This window comes from Thunnus thynnus, chromosome 1, assembly GCF_963924715.1.
Source record: "Thunnus thynnus chromosome 1, fThuThy2.1, whole genome shotgun sequence".
Classification (NCBI taxonomy): Eukaryota; Metazoa; Chordata; class Actinopteri; order Scombriformes; family Scombridae; genus Thunnus; species Thunnus thynnus.
In genome coordinates, this window is record NC_089517.1 from 39,106,146 (window position 1) to 39,132,873 (window position 26,728).

General features: G+C 40.0%; 1 protein-coding gene across 5 annotated transcripts in view; it reads right to left on the bottom strand.

Moving 5' to 3' along the window:
- Positions 1–26,728, bottom strand: part of cemip (cell migration inducing hyaluronidase 1) — a 224,739-nt gene that overhangs the window by 163,379 nt on the left and 34,632 nt on the right. The gene's annotated exons all lie outside the window — the stretch shown is intronic.

Here is a 26,728-nt window from a genome sequence, read left to right on the forward strand (position 1 = left end):
AAACCCACTATTTGTGCTTTGCTGAATAATGTATTTGTATTCGGGCACACCCCTAGTCTGTGTATCCACAGTCCACACTAACATGATGGATTTGTCTTTTCACCCCCCAGTGCTCACAATGATATCTGTCTTACAACGCTAAACTGAGCAGCTATAAAGATACCTTACAGACAGACAGTTAGAGAATGAAAAAAATGAAAAAGCACATGAACAGACACAACTATAATCTTCAGTGAAGTGGCATGTAAAAGCAGAATGTGCTGAGACATTTGGCTGTGCTTCAATAAGCCCCGGAGCGACTAACGAGTATCTTTATGTTGTATGAGCTGTTCTGTGCCCTGCTGTCTGCTCTGATTCCCTCTGTCAGCTGTCACACGTCTACCTCTGTACTGTGAGGATGTGTGAAAACTTTACTGTTCATTGATCAGCAACACACACACACACACACACACACACAGAGGCAGTTGCATATTTTTACATTGATAGTTGCTTGAGTGAAATGCTGAAACTTGTTTGTGTCTGTTTCTGGGATTTAAAGATAAAACCCACCTCCCATATGCCTCATCTTTTATATTCCTTACATGGTACATTTGCTCTATCTCTCTGTTCCACATAGAGTGTGTGTGTGTCCATGTGGTTTAAATCACAGGCTGGTGTAATAACAAGCCACAAGAGTGCTCAGGCCCTTTTGTCTAAAACTGCTACTTGTCCTAAAAGAGGCAGTTCATCTTTGAATTGGTCCTTACCAATCAATCATGACAATCACTACCCAGAGACAACATGAGAGCTGTAAGAGTTAAAACACAACAGCAACATGAAAAATTACATTAAACATTTAAAAAAAAAAAAAACTGCTGTGCATACCACTCAAGTTGTTTCTCAAAAACAAGGCAATTTATTGCTCACAATAACAATTGTCTTGCTGTGCATACTGGAGAGACCATAATTGTGAGCCTGGTTCACTCAGCAGCTCTTCTTATTATGTGGAATGGAACACAATTTTAACAGAGACGGAGTGTGTATTGTGTGTGTTGTTAATGGCAAAATGACAATGTGTCTCACAGTTGAGAATAAATAACAGCATTTTCAGAGTATTGGGGAAATGGAGATGAGTTTCTTCCAACTTCTGTGGTAACTGCATAAATCACAAAACCTATTGCAAAGAAAACCAGTGCTCTTACATGTCTTCACAAGTCCATGTGTCTCTAGCCATAAACTCTAAATTCCACTTTCTGATGTAGTTTTACTCCTAGAGATGTAATATCAGTCTGTCAGCTGGGCCACCATTTGTTTTGCATTTAACAATTACTGCATGGATTGCCATGAAACTGAGTATGGACATGCATGTTATCCTCAGGATGAATTGTTACAATTTTGATGATTCTCTGACTTTTCATGTAGCATCCCAATCAGGTCAAAAAAACGACTATCATTCCTATCGCCGGCATGAGACTAGTTTTGGCGTTTCGCTTCTCTGGCTCTCTGCTATGGCTCTCTCCTTTTCACAGAAACAAAGAGAAAAAAATTCACATACATAATTTGCACACACTCATCCGCCCATCCAGATCACTCTCTTGGGCGAGTGTGTGTGACATGTAGTTTTCCCCACAACCCCAAATCAGTTTAGTTCAATCCAGTTTCACAAACATAAAAGAAAGACAACTCAAAAGACTGCTGCGGGTTTTACCGCTAATCCCCACAAAACAAACCAACGATGCTAGCAAAGCAACACAGTACTTAAAATAAGCACAGCAGAAACATCTGACAGGTTGGAAAACCATGTTTGACTATAGATATATATATATTCAAACATTACAGTTATGGCTGAAAACAACAACAGAAATAAACAAGTTTGCCAAGTTCACATATCTCCACAACTCAAATCAAGTGCCAATTGTCTACCCAGAAGTGACTGTTGTATTCATCAGAACTATAGTTTTAATGTAATATAGAGAATAATGTAATATAGAACTATTAAACATTAGAACTATAGTTCTAATGAATGGCAGAGTAATATTTTTAGTGATGAGACATTTTTCCTTTGAGCACAGCTAGATGTGCTTTCATGCTGATTTCATCACGTTCTAAATGTCTAGTTGACCAGTCAGATTGCTTGGTTGGAACTACCTGTTAACAATATATTTATAATTAATTAACTTTATAATTAACTTTATAATAACAGGGCTTCATTTAACTCTATTATATTAGTGCTTTATTTAACTCTATTATAACAATACTTATTTAAATCTATTATAACGGTACTTTATTTAACTTTATTATAACTACTTTATTTCACTTTATTGTAACAGTAGTTTACTTAGTAGCTTTGTGTTTCAGTAGTTTACAGTAGTTTAGAGGAGATTTCAAAATATATATTGTGTATCGCAATATAGTAATCTGAATTGTCAGGATCATCAGATAATGTGTTGATGGGTAAAATATTATTTCCTGCAGTATGTGGTGCTGATGATGACTCATTGGAAGTTGTGTATATATTTGATGAACTACATGTCATTTAAGCCTCACTTCCTGTTGCATGTATGCAATAATACATAAGAGAAATATTAATGCAGAAATACATTTACCAGAAGTATGTGGGAAATAACTGTAACTTCATGTGTCCACTATGTGGCGCTAGAGAACACCCACTAATTATCCGTCATATTGCTGTATATCATGTGTAGACCACACCATGTAAATTTCATGTCAATCAGATGATGTTTGTCACGTAAGGCTGATTTCCTGTTGTCAGTAGGTGGCGCTATGACTATGACTTATTATTGACATGTAGATGTGTTCAGGCCTGGACTCTAGTATGAGAAATTTGGGGCTGACTGGACGATGTAAAACCGAGTTACAACATCTTCCTGTTTAATGTCCCAAATATGTTTTGGGCAAAATTGTCCAGCATGCCACGTTAAGGGCGTTCCATGAAAACTAAACTAAACTAAACTATTATGTATAGACTGATGAGAGCAATGAACCCACCAAATTTCATGCAGATCAAAGAAACTTTGTTCCACCATGGCTCTGTGTTTGGGGGCGCTATGGAGCCCGCTGGCAATGCCCGGGCACAATCGCTACAGAAGTTTGCAATTTTCGCCTGTTCTGATGTGTCTGCCGATTTTTGTGAGTTTTTGAGCATCCTAGACTCCTCAAAAATGGCGTACTATAATAATAATAATAATAATAATAATAATCCCTTCAAAAACAATAGGTTCCTCGCACTTTCAGTGCCAGAGACTGTTGGGCACTTTAGACAGCTGCCACTCTGGTTGTCACTATTAGCTAAGACTGCAGTCTGCAGTGTAATTCCATAAACTTCACAGAAAGAATTACATCAAATAAATACCAAATAAAGGTTAAGCTTCAGTTGCACCTTTCTGCTTTTCTCCACAAGCAAGTGCCATCTCTTTTGCTCACCAATGTGTGCTTTCTTTTTCTCTTTCTCACTCTCTCTTTCCTGTCTCTCTCTTGTTCTGTCTTTCCTCTCACTGTTTCTCTCTCTCTTTTCAGGAAGTTGGTTACAGAATGCGTAAAAGTCTTTAATATTATATCAATTTCCACCCCTGATCCCTGATAGAGTCAGCAGTTCACCAAAGCAGGGCAGTGTCCAACCTAGGTCTAACAAATATGAGCAAACAAACAAACCCAATATACCAAATAAGCAATAATAAAGTATGTAAAGTTTTACTTTCTGGACAGAGGTAGAATACAATGTGGACAATTCTTTGTCTCCTTATGTAAAACTTAACCTGCTGATAGATTTTATTTACAACTCGAAGAAAATGTCATAATGATAGGTGAGAGGGTAACAGACAGGGCTGACAGACAGAAAGCAAAGACAGAGAAGACAGAGGAGAAAAAATGAAGGAGGAATCCAATAAAACCAGAAGAATTCCAATGAAAGACAATATGGTAGAGTGAAACAACAGAAAATGGAGGGTTTATGTGATAATTCAGCCAGTAAATGTCACGTAAATACCAAGACGTCAGAATCCAGCTAAGTTTGATTGCACTGTGCCTTTATCAGCCCCTAAAGCAGGCATCATGGTCAGAAATACACTTCACATGTATAGTACTGGTGTGAAATGTCAGTGGTGCGAAGGCAATCACACCTCATTAAACTCCTCTGGTCTAATCTTTCTTTCTTTGTTTCTTTCTCTGTGAGAAAGACAAAGAATCAGCAGAGAGCAGGCAAGGAAGACAAGAGCTAATTATATTGTGCTACATGAAATGTCATGTAAGCTGTAGGATCTCTACACAAGACCCTCGTTTTCTATAAATTACTGCTTGCATGCTACATTATATATTAAGACTAACCTTTACTGGAGTAATGTGAAAATAATGTCAACAATTGGGATGTGCAGAGGGCCCAGTATTTGTATTTGTATCTGTATTTGTTGAAGCAGCAAAATTATTTGTATTTGTATTTGAATAAAAGTGGAAAGAGGCTTTAAAATCCTGTTTTTGTTTTTATTACGCTTTTAATTTTAGAAAATTAAAATGTTACAATAAGTGTTCATGAATAAACTACCTTATGAAGGAGGTCCCCACACCAGACGACTGTGCTGACTACTGAGCTAAAACTTTACTCATTGTCTCATTGCAGACAGACCTCTACCTATTTATATACTTATAACACAGAGACAGCACAGCGTGTAACGTGTAGGGAAGAACTTCAAAGGCAATTCTTGCTTTGCACTTTTTATTTATTGCCTATTTTTTACAACCTAACTTTGTGGAAAGGAGAAGGGGAACAACAGGTTATGGAGTATGGAGTGTGTCAGTAGCTCAGCTTTATATCTGGGGAACACCCGCCACACCAGGACTGATGTCCATATGAGGAAATGTGCGTCATGTAGCAGGTGGATGTGACTCCCCTCGTTGAGACCTGCTGATAGATGTAACAGTGGAGCAGAGGACAGAGACTGAGATAGTGATGTAACTGCTGGTATTTGACATGTTTTTTTTTTCTTCCCGAAAACAAATAATTTTTTAAAATATTTGTATGAAACAAATATTTGTAAAAAAAACCCCAACCCACTATTTGTGCTTTGCCAAATAATGTATTTGTATTCGGGCACACCCCTAGTCAACAGCCAGGGCATTTACATGAAAAATGAAAAATCAGAGCTAGAGAAAGAGGTTCAGACCCTGGCTCCTTCCTCACCTCTAAAGAGCTGACCAATCACCGTATGAAGTGAGTGTGAAGGTCAGATCATCTTTTTTCCAAAAGTTACAGAAATGGTTGGACACAGAGCCTAATGTGACATTGCAAAGGTGTTGCCAGAGGGGGTTTCTGAGGCAATTGAACCATCTGACAAACACTTCTGAAGAAGCACACTGGCAGCTTGAGTGACAGGGTGAGGAGTTCAGACATCCAAAAGGAGTTTAGAGTTGAGCTGCTGCTGCTTTGCATCGAAATGAATCAGTTGAGGAGGTTCAGGCATCTGATTACAGTTAGGGTTACATGTGGATGTGGGGGGTAGTCCAGACATGTCCAACTGGAAGTAGATGCCAGGTCAGACCTAGAACATGCTGGAGGGATTATATATCCCATCTGACCTGAAGGCCTCAGGATATCTCTGGAGGAGTAGAAGATTTGGTTGGGCAAAAGTACATCTGGGCTACCTTTCTTGTCCCAGACCCAGATATACTGTAAGTGGTGGGAAATGCATGGATGGATGGGGGCACCATATGTTCATATGACTTTAAAAATCTGATGAAAATAGTGTGTATTGAAGTCTTTGCTTTTGTGTGCACACAGAAATCTTTGGTATTTTTGTAAGGTAGAGTGAAAATGTTCCCAAAAAAGCAGAGATTGAGAGCAGCAGCAGTTTCCTGTGATAGCTGTCAGATTCCACAGCAATGATACCAACACTCAGGTAACTCAGCTGACATAAATCACACACACGCACACACACTTCACACTTCATGAGGCTGTATGTATTCCACAGGCAAGTATGATAAGGCCTCCTCTGTGGCTGGTAAAAAAAAAACTCACATGAATAAGTCCATGTGTTATGTCACCAGCCATCACAACCTGCCACCTTCTTGGCAGATAAAGAGTAGAGGTGTCAGGTTCATCCAAGCATGAGTGTGTGTGTACTGTTTGTGTGTGCATAATCCTTCCACACTGTGATCTCACTGACCCACATAAAATCCTGGAAAGGAAAACCCGAGTTCAACACGTTTGCTCATTATGTGTAGGCTTAGTACCTTGTTGTGATTTATGTGCACTGTCTATGCCAGGGACAGCTACGGCTACACACAAACACATATACATACAAGCAAATACATGGATGCATGCACACACACACATATACTTAGTCAAGTCAGAGCTACACCCGGCTGGTGTTGCATAAAAGCCCCTTTTTGCACACTGTTTACCGTGCTGCCATTTTCTGATTGGATGTCCGTGGTCTTAAGCTGGAGTTTATACAAGTGCTCTGTACAGCTGCAAGGAACTGCAGCACCCCAACTCTACAGCTAAATCAGTCTGCTTTCCCTCTAAATAGACACTCTCACTCCAAGTTTTTCCTGTTTATTTTGACAGTTGAAGGCCTAAATCCCAAATCACTGCTGTGTCTAATCTTTTGAGGCTAAATGTTTTTAGTTTTTACTTATTTTCATTGAAAAATACCCAGATTTTTAAAAAGAGATTGATTTTTACTTGAGGTTCAAACTTGACCTCAGAAACAGCAGTTGACAAAACAGTCTTACCTCAAGGTCCATTTAGTAGCTGTTCTTCAGCTTTCAGTCAAGTCATACAATCTTCATCAGCAGATTTTGTTCTGTTATCATGGAATAGAAAATTTTCCATTTTTCCATCTTTTTCTTAGAAGTTGATTTTCATCTGCTGATGTGATATAATTCAACGCCACAGTTGCCAAGTCTGCTTATTATAAGCCACTTTGGATTCAGATTCAAAAAACTTTATTTATCCCAGAAGGGCAATTCGGTTTCACAGCCTACCCAGTTCACGTAAATAAAATAAATACAACTCGGTCTAGCAGCAGCATTCCAACATCAACATCAACATGTCAGTGACAACCAGTCAACGAATGGTACAACAGCAAGAGCAGCAGGTGACACACCTTCAGGTCACCACGTAAGGGCTGACGTGTGGAGTCAGGTGATAAGAACAAGTTTACACAGACTGCCCTACATTTAGCTTACTACTGTTGGCATTAGCAGCCTCATAGCAGAAGGAATGAAAGATCCTGAATAACAGTTAGTTTTCCTCAGGGCCGCATTGTAGCGCTGGCCTAAGGGCATTAAAGAGAATTCACCAGAAAGAACATGGTCAGATTGACTAATGATACCGTTTGCTTTCTGGACCACATGTTTCCTCCAGAGGGAGCACAGGTTTTTTTGCTGGACTCCAGTGATCTTGGAGCACACTTTAACAATGCTGTTTAGACTATTCTTGTCCTCCATTGAACCAGCATATGAAAGAAAATGTTAAAAGACTTTCAATAAAAGAAATGATAGAAGTTACATAAAATATTATAAATATTTGGGATTGTTTTTCTGTAAAGTCGCTTACAAATATTGGTAGATGCAGGTTGCGGTTTTTTGGGCTTGATTCTAAAGTGTAGTTGCTTATTCGGGCATGCTCCCTGTATATCTAACATACACCAGTACATGTGTGGTTCTGACAGCAGGCAGCAATATTTGACAACTTAGATGGAGCTCGGTCAAACTTTAATGTTAGACATACAGGGAGCATGCACTAACTGGTGAACCACTAGTTAATGCGTGTACCACGTAAAGTTAGTCCTTGCAGTAGCGGCCCTGGTTGGATTCCGACCCAACCCTTTACTGCATGTCATCCCCTCTCTCTAAATCCCATTCTTGCTGTCTCTGTCCATTATACCTGTCTAATAAAGCCAAAATGCTTTAAAAAATTATCTTTAAAAAAATCCCTAGCAGATGTTTTTGATATGTTGTTTAAACACATGATAGTTTTTGAAATGGTTGGGTCTTGAGGATATTTGTTTATTCTTGACTTTGTGTGCAAATTAATCTTCAACTCAAAGGTCCATCATTTTTCAGAGCTTTCAGCTGCATCTTATGGTTTTCATCAGTGAATGGAACATGGCTGGATAACAAATGGTCATTACCCCTGTCTCTGTTTAAGGATGGGAAAGCTTTGCATTCATATGAGTCGTTTTGGAAGACAACAAACTATTTATCTTGTCATTTGCTCAGTTGCGCTCTGGATTATCCTGAGTAACTACAACACTGATTCTGGAAAAAAAATGTTACTGTTTGGTTTTTCAAACAACAGTTTTTTTCCATTCCATTCACCTCTATTGTATTGGAGTGGCAGTATTACTCTTGAATATCTAAACAATTCTGCAAATAAAATCATCTGTATGGCTACCCATCACTAGAGGCGTGAGGGAAGTACATCTTTCCCTTTAAATATTAATGCTGTGTTAGCATTATTTTTCATGGGTTGTCAGTTTATTTCATTGTAATTTCTCATTTTAGAACAATATTCTATGCTTTCCATTTGCATGTTACCAGCAGAGAATTTCCATGCAGATTAGATGGGAATCTTGCATCAGTGATTCCTGGGGTTCACATCTATCTATTCCACTACCTGTCTCTGCGCCTCCAGCTGGGCTCAGCAGGGTTAAAGCTTTTCAGCCAGGCAGCAAACCTGTGAAGGCAATCTTCAGGTGCCTCTTCACTCTAAAGTAGGCCAGGCCAGCTCACACACACACACACACACACACAGGGACTGACTGGCTTGAACAGCAGTGGACGCCAGCATGGGTTCCGATTAGACTGCGTCAGGCTAGCTGTTTCCCTTTGTTTCAAGTCTTTCTGCTAAGCTAAGATAACAGGCTACTGGCTGTAGCTTCATACCTGACCAGTGATCAGTGAGCATTGTCCCTGACAAATAATAATTATAGCTCTGCCCATTTTACTCAAAAGAATTGCTAAGATCTCAATTGGACCAAAAATAGGTCCAGTGTAGTGAGAAACACAAGTAGGCACATGATCAGACATGTTGTCCACAAGCCATTAGTTTAACTAGATTAGCTGCGTCATTTGGAGGTAAAACTGAAAGTGAGTGCATCCAAAATGTCGCTAGTAATGCCTAATTACACAAGTGTGCACACATACAGTGAGTACAAGTGGTCGCAGTTGAAGCAGGAAGTTGTGATGGAACAACAGAGTTTGGGGAATAATTTGACTTGTTCACCTTTGTTTTCATTTCCAGATAAGTTTGTCTAACATGGAGGTTTGTTTCAAACCTGTCAGATCATCTGACTGCTTGTGTTTCTTGACCTGTTGATGTCACCGTGTTCCTGGATCTCAGTTATTACTTTAGTGAAGATTAAAGCCAAAATGGTTTGTTGATTAAACAATTAGTTGGATGACAGAAAATGAATCACCAACTATTTTTGATAATCAATTTTAGTCACTTTTAAGCCAAAGTTCCCAACATTTTGATATTTTATTGAGAAAACCATCAATAGATTAATCAACAAAATATAATCATCAGATAAATCAATGATGAAAGTAATTTACAGAAATTATAGTCGGAAAAACAAAAATAAAACTACACTGTACTGATCGATTGATTCAATGATTCTATCAGGAGAATTTCATATCCAGTCAAGCCTGGGAAGAGCTCCAACTCTCAGTCACCTCATATCATATCTCCTCCCACTGGGCAGCTGTATGTGCTATTACTGTACATGACCATCAGTCCTGTAAAACAGTAGAAAAGTTCCAGGGAGAGGGGATAAATACCTGTGTTACGCAGCTCTGTAAACTTGTCCACCACACCTGCTGTCCTTGATACGTGGACCAGCATCCAGATGTTCCTCAACGACCATTTCCCCTTCCAAACTGGTAATTATGCTCCTACAACTTTGCTCTCAGCCCAGTAAATATACACCACCTCTCCACGCACCAGTGCTCTGCCTCCCTGCCATCAGGCAACAGTCAGATTCTGAATACCTTCCACTGCATTGTTGTCATTTCACAGGTGTAATCCCCAATTCACTGACCTGTCGACACTCGTACTGCAGTTCAGACACACACACACACACACACACCACTCACATGAGTTTCAACGTGATCATAATAACATTATTCAGGGCTTAATCTCAGTCTTGACAAGCTGAGACATGCTGAAAAATATAAAGTAAAAAAAGAGTTAAATAAACAGCGCATGCCCTGGAAATAATTGTGTGTGTTCGTGTGAGTGCGTCTGTCAAAGGACTGTGTCAACACCAAATAATGGAACAATTATTGCTCTTACATCCAGTGCTGTATTTAATTACAGAAAACAACAGTGTTGTCTTTGAAACACTCTGACCTACACTGGTCTGACAGACAAGACAAAGTGTTTCTGAGAGTGAAACACCAACTTTTTTTTTTTTCCCAGAGAGGCAGTTTCTTTGTCTGTGACATGATGTGGTTGCCAAAGATAAGACCCACCGATAAGTCACATAGAGAGGCGAGAGCTCATCTTACAAGACCAACAAGACAGGACAAGCAATACACTCCTTCTCCTGCCCTTTAAATAACCACCCAGTTAATTAATAAGGCATATTTTGATAAATGAATATTGCATTGTGTACATTGATCCGCCGTTCCAGATTAGAAGCACAGAAAAAAAGACGACACCAGATCGATTTAGTGCTCCAAAGTATAAGGCACTTCTAAATGTGGAGTATGAGAGAGAGACAGGGGGAGACAGCTCAGTCCTCTCCTACCACATTAGCCCTATCTATTCTCATCTTTTCCCAGCTCAGTCCTTCTCTGACAGCGGCTGCTAATATTGACTCATTGCAACCCAACCTGCTTATTAGACTTTCATGAGGATGGATTGGAAGTTTTCACTGATTTTATTTTGCATTTGTACCCATCCTCCCATTTTTTTGCCATAATTTACTATTCCAATCCTCTTTTCCTATATCTACAACATGTTTATCGATGATTTTCCCTCACTTGCATTGCACAGACTGCAACAGGTGCAGAGTTAGTGACATACATGTTGCTCTCCTTCACATTCATTAAGATTACAGCACGAGTTAGACCAGTAGTCTGAAACTACTGGCCATTTACTGACTACAGAAATCATCCCCTGTTCATGTGGGAGGACTGCACTCAATAGTCTGTTAAAACCTGCAGTGAGAACTGCCTCACACTGCCTTAAGGATGTTAAGTTTTTTAATGGTAGGAACGATGATCAATGAAGAACTGAAAAAAGATGCACAATTGAACTGTAGACATCCAGACATCTGGAAAGCATGTCCACAATGACAATGCTAATATCCTGATGTTTAGCAAGTATAATGTTTACCTTTTCTTACGTTAGCAAAGTATCAGACAAACTGACCTGATGATGGTTCTAGAGGAAAAGTTCATCACCAAAGTTGCTACAATTCATCCTGAGGGGAACATGAATGTCTGTGCCAAATTTCATGGCAATTTATCCAGTAGATGATGAGATTATTTAGCTGGGTAGGTGAAAACTGTGACATGCTGGCATTGCATAAAAAGTGAGGAGATAACCGTAGTCTTTAGGATTTATCCGCTGGGGAGCAATATTATCATTTCACCCAAAACCAAAAATGTCAGTGCCAGAGGAAAAGTCATAGGACCATCAGAATCAGTCCTCTGGAAACCATTGATCTCTGTCCAATGTTTCACAGCAATTCACAGTTAAGGTATTATAGTCTTGATTGTTAGGTCTACTCATTGACTGACCAACCAACTAACATTACCATTATTAGAGCCACACCACTAGCATGCCTCAATACATAAAACATCTGTTAATGCACTCTGTATTGCTACAACATCCAGTCCACAACATCCCAGATGGTCCACATGGTGACGTAGTTGCATGGACATCAAACACTGTGACTATTCTCTGCTCTACCACCTGGATGTTACACAGCTAGTATGCTGTCCTACCCAACAATATACTGTTGTGTTATTGTACCGTATGCAAATCCAAACACTGACTGCATATTAGAGAGGCTGCTGTATATAAGTCTAAGATGTTTATATGTAAAGAAACTAAATATTGCCATTTTAACTTTGTTAGTCTATGTTTGACTAACCTGGAGATTTATTTACAACATGTCGGATCTTCTGACTGTTTGTGTTTTGTGACTCATTGGATTTTCTTGTATTGATGTCACCTGGGCTCGATTATCCATATATGGGATAGGGTGAGTGCCTGGGGCACCAGCCAGTGGGGGGTGGGCACCAAATGATTAAGACAAGACCTTTAAAGTATTTGTCATATATATTATTTACTGGAAGAGATGCAAATAGATACAAAATTAACTGTTGATACAATATATAAATATGTAAAAAGAAAAAGAATTGTGATTGGATGTAAGTGCCTGCCCCCCCCCCCCCCCCCCCCCCCAAAAAAAAATCAAAGTTGAGTCCACAACGATGCAGTGCCACCAATCTATCATATCAGGCAAATTAAAATTGTTCATAATGTACCTGCAATCGCAAGCTTTTTTGTTCGGAAAGAAGCAAGGACAGAGACATCCACTGATGTCCTGCCACCAGGAGGAGCAAGAGGCACTAGCAGCAAAGCTAAAATTTGTGCTAGCAGTAAAGCTAACGTCTGCTCAACCGATACAGCTCAGGCAGTCACAGCAGCTAATGTGAGCTAATGTCTGCTCAACCGATACAGCTCAGGCAGTCACAGCAGCTAATGTGAGCCAAGGCAGGAACCAGGTGCAGGAGCGAGGGGCAGTCAGCAGCTGAACTTGGAGACGGGAAGCAACGGTGGGAGTGGAGGCAACAGAGAGGATGATGGAGACGTCGATGGAAATATCACGTATAGGCTGGACGGTCAGCGGCAGCCGCCAGAGAATTTTGCAATCTCAACAAACCCTGAACTATGGGGAGCCATCACGGAGTGCATCAAGGAAGTGGCCATTTCTCTAGGTCCTGCAGCCTTACAGAATAGGGCACCCAAATACCCAGCTTCTGTGCGGGACATTGGTATTGGAGGAAAAACACTGTAACTTACCAATGATTTATTGCATTGTTTCCTCCCAAACAACAAGGTAGTGCCTAGAGAGTGGTTAATTTACTCACCATCAGAAGGTATGGTTTACTGCTTTACCTATAAACTGCTATCCTCACAACATAATGCTTTTACATCTGGGTTCTCTGACTGGAGACATCCAGAGTGAATCTTGGACCATGACAAGAGTGCAAACCCCTTCTCCTCCCGCCCAATAAAAACAACAACAAATTTGGTCTTTGCAAGCTGAAATGATGCCCATGTTTATTTGCATATAGAGCAGGGAAGTGAGATCCCGTCACAAGTGGTCACTCAAGACGCATTTGGAGACGCATGTTAGTGCCAGGTGTGAACAGGGCCTGTCACCGCAGATTTAACCCTCAATATGTCGTACAAGTTGACATTCATCTTTAGATTTGTCAGGGAGGGAGAGAAAGTGGTGGAGAGATTCATTGGTTTCGAGCCTATTCACAGCCACAATGGAGCAAGTCTTGCTGAATGTGTTATAAGAATGGCTCATGATCTGGAGTTAGATTTATCAAATTGCCAGGGACACAGTTATGACAACGACAGTAACATGGCTGGTAAACATAATAGCCTTCAGGCACATCTTAAAAAAAGCAAACCTATTTACTTAATTTCATCAGTGTAAACAGCACTGACAATAGCTGTAAAGATGTGAGCGATTTCTTTGACCTTCTTCAGTCATTGTATTCGTTTTGTGCCGCATCCCCTAACCTCTTTAATCAGATATTACAACAAGGATGTGAACATCAGCAGGACTCTAAAACCATAGATTTCAGCTACTGCAGAAAACACTGATCATTGAGGTCGAAATTAGCTTTAAGCTTGTTGAACCTCATTATTCTCTCCTGCCTAGATTGGCCTAGATTCTTAACGTTGTGGCTTTCCCATTCCTTATTAATAAGAGTCTTCCCTCCAGCAGACAATAATGGGTTCTCCCATAATGGACATGAAGGCAAAACTAGTCCCTTGATTGCACATTTATTTTGAATTATTTTTGCTATTTCACATGAAAAATTAATAATTGGGTTCTTAATGTTTGTATTGACCTTTGTACAATACCACGAAGAATAAAGAGATACTCGCTTTTACTCTCACCAACAATTTTTCTGTTCCAGCCACATCCAACTGCTGACCTCACACTGTTCGTGAACCGATTCTTGGTTTTTTATTCCCCCGAAGAAACTTTATAAAAAGCTTTTTAATTTCTTTTAACCAATAATCATGTAATTTAAGTGGAATTGAAGATATCATAAAAGACAGTCTAGGGAAAACATTAATTTTAATTATCTCTGCTCTACCTCATAAGGATAGCAAAAGTGTTCCTCATCTGGTAAAATCTTCTCTAATTGTTTTAATCAATTTAGGACCATTTATCTCAAATATCTTTTCAATGGGGGAGATGGTATTAATACCAAGATATTTCAGTCCCTCTTTCTTCAAAAACTATTTGAGTTATGGCAAGATGGGCTGGAAAAGTCATGCAGTTGAGCGGAGTCGCTTCGCTCTTGTTCCAATTAACTTTATATCCTCAAAGACTGCCAAACTCATTTATGAGCTTTAATAAGTGTGGCAATGAGTTTGCTGGATTTGAAAGAGTTAATAATATATCATCTGCATATAAATTTATTCTAAAATCATACCCATTTATACCACTTATTTGTTGGTTAGGTCTAATAGCACATGCCAGGAGTTCTAATGCCAAGATAAAAATTATTATTGAGACTGGACATCCTTGCCTTGTTGATCTAGTTAGCTCAAAGGGTGAGGACACAATTCTGTTTGTTTTTAACACAGGCAAGTGGTTTGTAATAAAGTGCCCTAATCCTCTGCATACATACAGGTCCAAAGCCATATTTTCCTAAAGTATGAAATAAATATGGCCATTCGATCCTGTTGAATGCTTTTTCAGCATCCAACGATAACATTACTGCTGGATGCTGAAGTGAAGCAGCTCTGTACATTATATGAAACCAATGAAGGAACCACTTTTTCAAGACGCATTGCAAGTATTTTAGCAAATAACTTGTAGTCATTGTTAAGCAAACTAAGAGGTCTGTAATTGTTCATTTGCATATGATCTTTCCCAGGTTTTGGTATTGTTGAAATTACAGCTATTCATATGCTGATAGGCATTGATTGAGACATTATAATATCATTATATAGCCAAGAGTCAAGACATCTTGAAAGCCTTTATAAAATTCAATACTAAATCCATCTTCACAAGCATACATTTGTGATGTGCTATTGTGTGTAGTTTTGTATTGCGTGTCTTGCATACTCTTTTTTTGTATAACTTTGTATGTTGTTTTTACTCTATACTGTTTGTTATTGTGTTGTGTCTTTGCTCTGACCTGCCAAGGAACTACAGATGTGAATTAGCTTGACACTATAATCTGGTTTGGTGCATCAAATAGTGACATTTATGTTTGAGCATCAGTATTTATCAGCACATGTTCTTCTTTGGCTTTGACATTGATGTATGTAGTGTTTAGTACCTGGTAGTGGTGTAAAGAAGCAGAGAGGGGACAGACAGTGTAGTAAAATGTCTGAACAGACAGCAAGGTTGTGATAGTGCTTTATGTTTGAAACAGGGTGTGTTTTTGGGAGAAGATGGAGAACCTTGCTGAGCTGCTGTATCTCTGGCTGTACAAAGCTCAACACAAAAAGCCTTTCACCAAATTTGTCTGATGTGTTTGAGGAGCAACAGAGCTGCTACAACACAGCCCTTCCTAGGGGAATAGTGTGTGTGTGTGTGTGTTGTTGTGCGTCTACTGCTTCTGACCACACTTAAGCATATCAGATACTGAATGCTGTTGCCCACAAATAACAGGAAGAGGAATTGTTTGAATCAAGATGAAATCTGTGCTCAGGAATGACAGTAACAGCTTATACACACCCATTACATACACTGTAATGAAAGAGCAGTTTGTCTTTTTCTGTTTTTCCATCATCACAGAACAGCGGACATTTCGGAGAGTCACAGTTTTAGCAGCCAGCAGCAATAAGCTTAGTGTCCTCTGGGACATATTCCAGGGTCCAGCCACCATTCATAGAGTGCATACTGCTAGAGGCAAACAATAGGCAGTGGATGAATGTGAGTGCATAGCAGGTAATCCTCAGAGTGATGCACAGTTCTTCAAAGCAAGAACAAACCTCAGATGCTGTTATCCAACAAAGCTGACGCACCTGAGCACTCTGAAGCTCTGTCAATATTCCTATGTATAGGTGTATGTACAACAGGTAAATATGTCAATGTATCCTGTGACTTAAAATAGCAACATTTGATGTGATGAGGTGTGATGTCACCCGTTGGTTTGCACTGATGCCATTTGAAGTCCAGAGTTGCTGGTTATGTTCAGTACCATCTTTTCTGTTGGGAGCCAGGTCCTTCAAAGAGGGAGTGCGTAGACATCGTGTCTACACTGAAAGCATCTCAGCCGCTTTTTTCAATTTTCCATCTCAAGTGCGTCTGACAGTACAGTATTTTTCCAAGTTAATCAATCCAGCAGTCTACACAGCCCACGGAACAGCTCACGTGTCAGGCATGCTATACGTGCATTAATGCAACCCAAAGCGTATTTTCAGGCTTCAAGTCTTCTTTCCCCTCTTTAACGCGTGTAACTACAGTCAACACAAAATGCTGAAACTTTCCAAATCAGAAGTTGACAAAGCAAAGCAACTTACTGTTTATTCTGATAAATCATAGAACTACCCATAGTGTTACTAACCTCACCACAGAAGCCTTGAAGCCTGAGTGTAGAACACTTAGTGAAGGATGGCAGGTCTGGAGGTGAGGAGGTGGAGGTCGGGAGAGGCTGCCACAGTGTTGATGATGTTTGATGAAGAGCTGCAGATGACCAGCACACCTCCAACAGGTAAACTACTTATTTTACTTTGCCTTCTTTGTAATGGAGTCATGGCTCGACGTGTCTACCCCGAAAACAATGGAAAAACGCCATAATGTTAGCAGAGCAGATGACCATATAAGAAATCTGTCATGAGCCGACATCAGCTCAGGCTGAAAGTAGAAAAAACTGTTGGAAACCAAGTGTTCAGAGCAGTCTGAAACTGTTACTTTTGCTCCCAGGGATTACTTCTCCATACGTTTTTACTTATTGTTTGACACATTGGGCACATTTAATACGAATATCTTACATATATGACTGAAAATAAGAAAAAAGCATAATAGGTGCCCTTTTGATCAGCTGATCCTACAGTAAATATAGCTGGGACCATCATCAGTCTTTATAAGTAACCTGCTAAATTGAAAAGATGCAGCAAAAGGTTGGTAGCCTTGATATTTCCTAAGTAAATCAACCTGAGGGTGAGTTCTGGGAGGACCAGTTTAATGCTGGAGAAATATCAGTGATGTGTGCTCCAGATGGGATTAAATCAGTGAGTGTAGTAAGTATTCAGATCAGCCATCCTTCCCTAGAGAAATAAATCCCATCTGAATGGAGCTTTAGGCTTATGAGTATATATTTTTTTAATACAAATCTTGCTTAGTACAGCTGTAAGTGTAGCCAAAGAATAGATTAACACATAGCTAATCTGCTCTTATTTAATTGTTATTGTTCTGTGGTGGATGTAAATCATTTTGTCCCCTTCAGCTTTGGCAATTTATGGAATCCGTGTCAGGTTGACAAAGGAGCCACTAAAGTAACGTGAATGGAATTGAAAGGAAGTGAAGTGAGAGACAGACAGATGGATATAGAAGCGTGGCAGAGCAGAGGGGGAAGAGGCAGCAAGAAGAAGACAAACAAAGACAGGGTGGGGGACAGCTCAGCCAGTCATCTTATCCCAGGCTGACGTGAAGTGCCACAATTTAAGACATTCACTTTCAATCACGGCCATAAAGGCTGCGAGCCAGCAACTCCCCGGAGCAGCCCTGGCATCCCACACCAAATCCATCAGGTCTGACTGAGAGAGAGAGGGAGATGGATTCTCTGTTGTAAAACAATCTTGTGCTTGGCGAATAAAAGGAATCTATCATTTGGAATACAGATCGGAACTGGCCTGGCTTTTAAATGTGATAGCCATCAGAAGAGGAAACGGAGGCAACAGAGGAGAAGATAAATAAAAGGAAAAACAAGTGGATTCTTGACTGTAACAGTGCTGGCTGAGAATACTGTTCGGTTTGCACACAGAGATACAGTAAAGCCGACAGCAGCATGAGCACAAGACTGTAAACACTTTGCACATTATCCAGGGATTAAACAAAATGTTCTCATCTACAAAAAAGGATCCCTCCTGTCCGTGCAGACAAAAACAACATTTTGAACTCCATTCAAAATGAGTTGTGCTTGAGAGATTTGTACTCTTAGGGACTTTTCTGCATTATTAGTGCAGCATGCAATAAATTAGGAAAATGGACATACACTTGTTTGAGTTACTGAAAGCTCCAACAAGTCCGACAAGTCCATGTCTGTAGGTACATACATAAATATACAAGTCAAGTCAGCTACATAACCCATAGAGTCCTTAAATGTTAAATACCAGTGGTGGAAAGTTACTAAGTAGGCTTCAGGTACTGTGCAACTACAGTAAACACAATTTTGAGGTACCAGTTTTTTTGCTACTCTATACTTCTATTCCCCTATCTTTTGATATTACATTGCATGTTTTACTCCACTACATTTATCTGACAGCTATAGTTACTTTAGAGATGAACATTTTCTTATATTTTTAAATCAAGAATTAACATATAAAACACAATACATTGTAGTTAATTAGCAAGACAAAAGTGTATGGCCGTCTCTGTTAGGTGTAGCCTATTTAAGCTAAATCACACACATCAGCATGCTAACATGCTCACAATGATAATGCGAGCTAGTGTTTAGCAGGTATGTTAACCATGTTCACCGGGTTGGTTTAACGTGTAAGCTTGCTAACATCGCTAACAACATATAACATAAACATATAACATATAACCTAAAGAAAATGACGTGTTCAGATTAAAAAAGCCTTCCTGAATAAAAAGATTTCTAAGCCTGTTTTAAAAAAGGCAAGGGTCTGTGCTACCCTCAGATGGTTAGGAAGGCTGTTGTGCAGCAGAACACAAGGCTAGATCCCCCATGATGCAGAGCTTAGTACTAGGGGCCCAGATGAGCAAGCTGCTGGCAGATCTGAGGGTGTGGGTGAAGGCCTGCAGTGTGATCAGTTCCCGCAGATAGGGAGGAGCATGTCCACCCATGGACCTGCATGCAAGTAGCAGGACTCCACAGTCAACCTTGAGCTGGCAGGCTGGATGAAGAGACAGCTGCTGTCCTCCGGAGAACAGGAATCCCAGTATAGCAGGTAGGCAGCACTTTACGTTGATCAATCTAAAGTCCGCCAGTTCAATAGAACATATTTCAAAGCACGCAGACAGAAAACATGAAAAGCTTGAGCAAAATGTAGGAAGACCACGTAAATCAAACAAGAAGAGTCAATTGTCAATTTAGCAAAGAGGAGCGGTAGCCAGCATGCACCAGCGCCTCAGTGCACAGTAGCCTCTCTCCCACAAGCTCCAAAATGAACGACCCATGGAACAACCTTACCAACAAAGGTTATGGAATGGGCAGCAGTTTGTGGGCATTTGTGAACAATCTGACTCCAGTTTGATTGGGAAGTAGAGGTAACTTTGCAAACGGAGCATTTTTATGTTCACTTTAAGTTTTGAAACTTTGACATGTTTAACAAAGATCTCAAATATCTGACATTAACAGTATATAAATGACAGAAAATCACAAAAAGCATGTTATGTCCCCTTTAAGTAACATTTTGAAGGCAGGACCTTACAACCTACATAGTTGTACTGCTACTTTTACTTAAGTAAACAAATTAACATGATGGCCGATGTGTCACACGAGTTGACCTTTCTGAGTTCAGACATTTGACCTTTCACCCTGACTGTCCTCAGATCACATCGTCCTTTCCGTTGGGATCTCAGCCTGAAGCCAGTTCTTTTTAATTTGGCAACAACACAGTGTAACCATGCTGAACTCTTAACACACTCTGGGAGGGGAACCTCGCTCCAACATTCCTGAAGAAATGGCCCAAATATTTCCTGGCTGAGGGAGACAGAGAACAGTTAGAGTGGGGTCACCTCAGCGTGTACGATGTGTATCAAATATTCAGACGAAAACATAATGTAATACAAGTGTTAAATTCAGAGGTATGTTTCCCTTGAGATAACAGCACAGATAAAAGGAAGAGAGCGACAGAAACCAAGAGCAGAGATGATGGAGGAAGATGGAAAAGCACAGCTGCCTCTCTACGCCTACTTCCTGTCTCCCTCTCCATTATTGCAGTCTATATTTACATACTGTATTTCCAAAGTGAAGTGTAAAAGTTTTCAGAAGTAATTTAAAACAGTATTTTGTCAAAACTATCCCCTCAGCCAGGCGGATCCTCTATATTTATCTTCCTCTTTGTGTTTTTAAAATTTTTTACGTTTCCCTTTACCCAGCATGTTAACGCTCACTTGATTGCACTTTTCACACTTTTCTCCACATATATGGACTAAACTACACACACTGACAGCAGCCCTGTAGGCAGTCTTTTCACCCGTCCGTTCATCCATCCAGTCCCAGCAGAGGCACAGGGACATTAAGGAGAGGTGCAGTGTCCCGTGGTCCTCCTAGGACGCTTCCCAAAAAAGCCGTGAACTGCACACCTCATGGCCAATCCACAATAAAGACCTTTTACTCCTCAGGAGCTGAAAACTCTAGCCACCATCATTTCCCAGTCTTTCCTCCAAACTCCATCTGCTAGTTGTCTCTCTAACGGGTAAATGCCTTCAGACAGAAAATTGGAGAAGTGAATCTAATTTATCATGGCCTTAAAGTCCTTGCAGTAGATCCAAAATGCACTCCCACTGAGTTTTGGTAATGAAATTACAAGTAATGGCATTAGCATGATGATGAAGTGATGTTATTAGAAGCAAAATTTATAAAAATCTGATGGAATTTATTAGCATGAAGAACTATATTCTTTGTGTAGACTACAGCTGAGAACAGACATTAAAGCTGCTCTATGATCATGTGAAAGGTGGCACCAGTAGTGACAAACTGCTAATCTTGCACATTTATGCTGCAGTTTGAGAAGAAAAGGCAAATAAACTGAGGAAAACAGCTAGATTTGGATAAGATAGTGGATGGAGAGATGAGTGCAGACAGGGCCGTAGCTAGCAGTGAGGACACAGAGTTCAGGACTCTGACCAGCTGACCATACAATAATGTCTATCTTTAGTTAATACAGTGCATCAAATACCTGACAAATAAAGGTACATAATCACAAAAATCCTACAAAAAATCCATGTGCTGTTAACCCTGTATTTAAACGACATCATCCCTCCTCCATCCCCCTCCCCTCTCTGTGACAGTCAGCTAGAGGGCTACGCATATACTCATAGGACTGGAGATACATCCAGGTAACTGCTATTTATGCTTAACTGGCATGCACATTATATAATAGGCACCAGGAGTTTATCCACCCTTGTTTTTTCCCCGGCCTGTTTTTGGGGACCACTCCCCTGGCCATTATCAGAGACCTGCCTTTTAATTAAATACGGTATTGTCATATTGCCCAGCCCTAATTCAACAATTTAAAACTTGCACATTATAGATTTTTATAAATAGTTTACAGTATTTTATAAATGTTTCACTATAGGGTGGGGGTGTTGGGAGGGACTTGGATTAAGTATTTCTGGCTAAGTATTCCAGCCCTGTCAACAGAGAGTGTTGAAGGAGAGAGAACTTCAGATAAAGGGGAACTTCCAGTGAGCTCACATTCTTAACTGAAACATCATCAACTGGATCATAAAGTTTGCTTGTGTTTTTTAGTGATGATTTTTTTATTATTATTATTTGCTCCCTGGTTATGTCAACAGTCCAGATCCAGTTGTAAAAATTAATTACTAAGATCAAATTTTAAAAAATTGATCTTAATGAGAATGTTGGGCAGCAACACAAACATTTAGATTTCTATAACAACACGCACTCTTTAAATCAGACTGTAACAGACTCAGATCAACTTGAGCTGATGAGTCATCATGCCCAAATCATCAGTTCAACAATGATAATGTGTGCTCTAAATTATATTGTGAAACAGTTAAGAGGCTGAGGGTCTGATTGAGGAATGGTAGCAAAATGCAACATTAAAAACAAATAGCTGTTTGAACAGACTCTTAAACTTCATGATAAATCATAAGGAAAACTACAAAACATGAGACTTCTTAACTTATTAAAGGAAAATTTAGTATTTCTTTTACAGATTGGTCTGATTTTAAATGTTTTGACCATATTTTCTGATTATGATCAAATTAGCCATCCTGGAAGAGACCACTCCCATTAGGATAGAAATGCTTCATCATAGGATAAAGGTGATCACTCAAAATAACTTTGTATTGATTTGCAGTGACCCTTCCCAAACCATGCCAGCAAAATGCCCCCCACAGCATAACAGAGCCACCAGATCCCCTAACTGAATCGCTCAGGCCTGTACCGTTGTCTTGGTGAACGCCACGCATGCACTTGCCACTTTTCGAGAATATCTAACTATAAAGCAAGGAATCTGTCTGTCTGTATGTATGTATGTATGTATGTATGTATGTATGTCCTTTGCATATCTTGAGAACCGTCCATCCGATCTACTTCACACTTGGCGGGTGTATTGCTGGGGACCCAAGGACGTGCAGTGTCGAATTTGGTACAATTTGACACACGACATTATTAATAAACTTTGAATGAACAGGCGAAAATTCAAGCTGTTTGATATAAACACCGTCACATCACAGTGGGGTGGGGCTTCTGGGCTCTGACTTGCTGAGAGGGATAAAGGCACGCGCCCCACTCAAACTGCCCAAGAGAGAAGAATGAAAAAAACAAAGGTGGAGGCAGTAAAACTAGCCAATAGGTGTGTAGACACGTTTGATTGACAGCAGAATCAACCAAAGGAAGGCTGTAAACTGCTTCTACAGTTCAAGCTCTCTTTAGTCTCACTGGTGAAGTTTCTGTCTGGATTTAAACCATTTAATTTATCAAATTCTTATTTTAATTGATACATTTGTCAGATGATACATACATATGCGTTTCTCCAGAAATAATAAGCAATCTGCCCCTTGCGAACAGGTACATTTTGACTGGGCACTGCACCGGTGGTGAAGGATGACTCATCTGACCATATCATTTTTTTTCACATCTCTGTAGACCAGTGCCTATGGCTGTTGCACCACTGAACTCTCAAATGTGCATTCATCTTTGTAATGAGGGGTTTATGCACTGCTACCCTACTATAATATCCCTCTGTATGCAATTGTCGACGAACTGTTCTTGCTGACAGAGTCTGTTCATGTCCTGCATTGACATTCTCAGTCCTGAGGAAGAGTTGCTCTTCTGTTTTTCCTTACATATCGAACTAATGCATGAGCATTACTGTCATCAAATGTGCGCTGTCAACCACAATTGCTGACCCTATTTACTGATGTCTTTCCCATCGATCTAAATGCAGATGTCACTTTAGTCACTGTTCCTATTGAAACATTGGCCAGTTGAGCAGTCTTTGTGACTGAAGCTCCTGCCATCTGTGCCTCAACAATCAACCCTCTCTCTCAAGGTCACTTAGATCTTTTCCTCTTGCCATCTTGATACAAAATAAGAATCAATTGGGCCTGCTCAGCATTTTTATACATGCCACAGAGCATGACTGGATTGTGCCATGCAGTGCACCTGTGTGGAAGCATCTGCATTCATTATGTTTCTCCACTCATTATTCAGATTTTTCCTTTGTCACCTGTCTATACCCATACATATACAGTATATCTTAAACATCTTAAAACTGTTAACAATTCAAGTAATATACAAAATCACATTCATCCCAATGATACATTTGTTTTTTGACTTGCAAATATGTGATTGAAATAAAGAGCTGGTGCATGGTGTTGTGATGTCCTGTAGCCATGTCTAATGATTGGCTGTATACATGTCTTGCATGAAATGACATAATCTGAAATGTTAGTGTCGGCCACCTTTTATTTAGTGCATTACATATGTATTTTACTAATTAAAACTGTAGTGTGTGTGCCTGGAGTTGGTTTCACATAGACACTGCTTGTCTGTGTGAAGCCTTCATCCATCCATTCACAGGTTCTCATCAGATAAAAAGCTTTTCCTCCTGCTCAAACATCAAGCACACTTGTGTCACAGAGAGAGCAAGAGCTCAAAGAGCCTTACATCACTCTTGATGTTATGCACCACATAGTTTGCGAGCAATCTAATTGGCATTAGCAGTCTAACCTGAGGTAACGGGTGATCTCCTTGTGCTGCACATGACAGTGAGAGCTCTGCTCAAGGAGGCTCTACAGAAGAAAAGGATGAGGAGGCTGCTCTAAATCAAGTCTCCCTTGAAGCTGCTCAACAGAAACTTGTAAGAGGCTGTTGACTTCCCTCCAGGTGCAGCTGTTTTATTCTCTATCTGACACTGACATAATATGTGCTGAGGCTAAAGTTGAGACACATTCTACATGGATAGCCCTGAGCAGAGTCCCTAAACACACCTTGTCCTCAGCACTGGATACATAGCTTGGAGGAGCTGCGCGTCTGTTTTGGAAAAGCATTACATGTAAAAGAAAGGTGTGAGATGCCTTACCTCCTGGCTAACACAGAAGTAAGAGCTGGGTTGTAACAATAAATGACACCTGCCCACAGCTAATAGAAAGAAGGAAATCATAGTTCAATTTATGGTTTGCTCACATTGTTGTGGAGCAACCCAGAAGGAAAAGAGTTTCGAAAGATCACTAACCTGTTGGAGGTATTTCTTTCTGCTATTCAAATTGCTGAACAAATCATAGATGTAGACAGTGATTAAGGGGTCTGGTACCAGGCCAATTCCAAACTGAGAGAAAAAAACAAAATCCAAAAAATGAAATAAAGGTAGCATACTCATTTTTTAAAACAGAGTGACAAACAGACAACGACAGCTCTTTAGGTCTGTGTATTATATCAGATATAATGTTGTGTTCAGCAAACGCAAAGCAAATTTTTCGTGCGATGAGATTACATATAAAGTCAATGTAAAAACATGAAAAGACACAATTTTGCATATTCGCATGAGTTGAGAATATTCAGCATCAGCGAAAATATCACGCGTATCATGGGGCTGGACCAGGGGATTCAGCCGCAGCACCAGCTCTGGAGGAGAAAGCCGGGGAGCACGTTGGTGGTGGTGGTGCTGATTTCTGGAGGAATAAACACACACTGGACCACCACACCAGTCACACTCTAGTTGGTGCCATTGCTCGCTGGCTGGCTGGGGCAAATAAGCACAAATGATTCCGCGGCCAAACTTGCACCAATTACACGAATAAAAACAAATGTTCTTGCGTTGAAACTTGCGCGAGTAAAGTGAGGCGAAAATTCGCTTTTGCATTTGGTGTGAACACAACATAAGCCATAGTCAAAGTCTATCTCTGTCAAAGCAGCCGTGTAATACCAGGAGCCATTCCCATCAGACTACATACATCATGCATTATTACGTTTTGTTATTGTTGATGTTCTTACTGATTTAACAGGCTATTCATGGCCTTTACTGTCATGACCTTCAGGACGATCAAACAATTCTGTCTATCTGTCAGAAGATGCTATTCCAGCAAGCATCACCACTGATATCTGTTAACCCAACAATCTCATCTCAGTCTCACTGCAGACTGCTCACAAGAGCTGCTGCACTATTGGTTTTTTCCTTACCGCACAAATTTTCGAAGCCATTCAGACTGTTGCGTTAAGCACAATAAAAGAAATAAAATCTCATATATTATAAAATAATTGGTTCCTAAATATTATATTGGCCTGTATGCAAGGCGACCCTAATTATAAGACTCCCCCTTTTCCAACAGCTGTTTTTGGAAAAATACTTTTTGAATATAATTTACATCATAGTATAGTTACATACTCACATTCTCTCCCACCAGGCTCTTGCAAGCGGTCATAAATTATCCTTATCCTTATCATCTGTGACGGTGGTATTGAAATATTCTGTTTCTGCAGTAGAGACATCGGAAGATGCTTTGGACTCATTTCACTCGTAGTTAACTTATTTCTTCCATGGCAGCAAAACACGTTTATATGAGCCTTCAGAAACTCCTGCAGGTTAAACTGGACTAACAAAACACTTTTAGGGCTGATTGACTCCAACACACTCACTATAAACAGACTTTAAGACACTCACTAGCCTAGCAACATCAATGCTACAAACAGCCCATAATGCAACACTCCATGTAGGAGTTGGTTTTACATCGCTACTTTATGCATTCAAAAAGAATATCTGATTTTGTGAACATGTAACTGTCTAGACCCCTAATATAAGACATCTTATATTCAAACCAATATGGTTAACTTTTCGAATGCATTTATTTCTCTAGTAGTCTATTCTTTTTATCCTCATCTTTATGTCTGATGTCCCTAAACGTCTTAGCACATCATTCGGCACATCATTTTTTATGTCAAGTAAGGATGCCACAGTGAGGAAATTTTTCCCACCGGTTAATAAACTCATGACAACCGTGGGTAAGTAATGTAATTGGTGTATGCCCAGACACCATGTTACCAGTAACACCAACTACCACGGCAAGCCTAATGTCAAGCCTGAGAGAATAACCAATCACTTGAGCCACTCACTCAGCAGTGGAAG